Raw genomic sequence first — 2,621 nt, 5'->3', positions numbered from 1 at the left:
TTTCTTTCCCTGTCGACAGATGCTTAAGAAATTCCTAGCAAAATAATTCTGATGTAAAGCGTGCTGGTTTGTTTTGGTTTTGTGTTGTTTTGTTGATGGAGGGGCTGAGCTCAGAGGAGGCCCTGAAAGTGAATGCTGACCCTGCCCGGAGTTGCAGCCCACAGAAGCAATGTGGAGAATGGAGCCCCAGGATGCTGTCGGACCACACACTGCCAACCTGTGGCTGCTGTGCCCTGGGACACCCGAGGGTTCTCAAAACATCACCCATTTTGTGTTGCCACAGGGAGAGTCCAGAGGTCACAGGCTTGGGACTCAGCAAAACACTGACCGAGGTTGGCTGTTGCCTTTCCAACTGGAGATGGGGAGGGAGGTGTTTCCCATAAGTACCCAAAACACAGCAGAGTGCGGATGGTGGCAGCAGGTTTCTCTCGATCTGACAGCATATGCCTTCTATGAATTGGGGAGGTTTCCTGGTTGGCAGAAAGCTTGGCTTTCTCAGGAGTTTGTCTGGGCCAGCTGTTGCTTTGAATGGAGTCCAGGGAGAGTTGGGCAACAGCTCTTCTCACATCTGATGTGCAGTTTGTGTGGTGTCATCTGCCCAGGAACAGGCTGCTGTGTCTGGGGAGGGTCGGTGTGCTGCTGCCACACAGTGCTGGTGGTGAACACAAGGAGTACCAGGTGAGGAGCGTATTGAGATGTCAGCTCCACAGGCAAACTGCCCCACAGAGGACGGAAACCCAGAACAAAACAGAATTGCAGTGAGAGGAGCTTGCTGGCGTTGGAAAGAGAAATTTCTGGTCAACCACGTCAGGTTGTGCAACCATGTCACTGTAATGTGCATAAGGGTGCCTGGTCCCTGCATGTGACTTGAAGGAGATCATCCATACAGTGTCTGAAACCAGGTTGATGCTGCCTAGGAAAAGCACAGCAGCCCTACTATGGAAGCTTGCTCAGGCACATGAAAGGCAGAACTCCTGGCAATGTCTACTCAAATACCAGCGAGCAGTAGCATGAGGGATCTTTTCCTGTAGAAGGAACATGTGATGACTGCACTAATAAAGGCTCTAGCAGCTTCCCTCCTAAATTTGAAAGGACCACAAGTTTGGTATTTCTGGCAAGTGCACGTCCTTGGCTCACAGGGGTAGGTTATGGGGTTGCCAACTCACTAATATGGTTCCAGCGTCCCTGGGACTCTTTGTGTGCCGAACCTAGAAGTCAGAGGCAGCCTCTAACCCAGCAGTGCTCTCCCCACTTCCAGCACAGTGAACCTGCTGGACCTAACAGAGACCTCCTTGTGGCTGTTACAGGGAGAGCAGAATGGTGGCAGGCCAGGAGCCAACCGTGCTGGCTTCTCTTTGCTCCCTGCCCTGGAGCAGCCCTCTCCTTAATGGAGTAGAGTGTTGAGAATGTTCTGACGCTTGAAAAAGTGTGAGCACTTGGTCTGTGCCAACACGGCCTCACAAAGACTGCGGTCAAAAGGTGCTTCCGTGAGGCTGCTGAACTTCCCAGTGCCTTTGTTCTCTGGGGCAGACAGTAATGGAAGACCCAAGATTACCTTGGGCAGCTGCTGGGACATATCTGGTAGGTGTGACCTACTTGGCATTAGGCTCCAATGCTCTCCTACACTGCCTTGGGAAGGTAAGAAAAAGAAACAGGACAATAAATTTTGCTTTAAGAGGGAGATTAAAAAAAAAGTAAAAAGTGAAGTGAATTCAATGCCACTTTCACTTTTTTGGAATACTGGAAAAGAGGCTGAACCTTCTTAGCCCTCTTTCTGTGATGGAGATAATAGTCAACTTTGTGGAGTTCCTGCACAGCCTGTTGGCTTAATGGGTGATAGGAGTAATGGGAAACATAAGGGAGAAGTGAGAGAAGGAATCAGTTTCCCACCAGAAAGCACGTAAGTGTTCTGATTTTCTGTTCCACATTTCCTCCACATGGGAAACCGAACCATAACACAGTGAGTTCTCACCTGGTGCAGCTCCTGTCCCAGTACAACACAGAAGCAGTGCAAGGACCAGCACCCTGAAGACCTTGGGAAACATCTACTGGTGAGGATGGCCAGGTGGTGACTTTACTGCAGTCATCAGGTGCTGGTGTCATTGGTGACAGGGAAGAAAAGAAGAGCAGAATTGGAAGAACATCCTTAACTTTGTATGCCAGCAACTGGAGTGCTGTTTCTGACCGACCTGGTGCTGGGAGAGCTCCCAGAAGATCTCCAGATTTGTCTCTTGCCAGTCTCTCTCAAGTTCAGATCTCACTTGGAGAGTTTCCTGCACGCATGAGAGCTGCCGTATGCAGCAAATGCTTCCTGTTTTTCCACAGCGTGGCTCTCCTCCCTCCTCCTGTTTCTCACGCAGGCTGGCAGTTGCCGCCGCGTCCTTTGTTTGCTCTGTTTCACCAGACTGACTTTGAGTCTTTTTATCTCCGCGTTGGCTCTCTGGCTGCCACGTCGCCTGTACATTCATAGGGCACGGCGGTGTGAGGAACTGCCAGGAGCGCAGGTGTGGGCTGTGGATGTCAGCCTGTAGCTACAGAGCCCAGAATAAATAGCTATGTGACATGCAGTAGGTCTTGTGGGTACGCAGCAGATAAGAATCTGCTCAAGATGCCTTTTCCTT

Source organism: Meleagris gallopavo, chromosome 1 (genome assembly GCF_000146605.3).
Source record: "Meleagris gallopavo isolate NT-WF06-2002-E0010 breed Aviagen turkey brand Nicholas breeding stock chromosome 1, Turkey_5.1, whole genome shotgun sequence".
Classification (NCBI taxonomy): domain Eukaryota; kingdom Metazoa; phylum Chordata; class Aves; order Galliformes; family Phasianidae; genus Meleagris; species Meleagris gallopavo.
Note: the sequence above shows the minus strand (reverse complement) of the source record.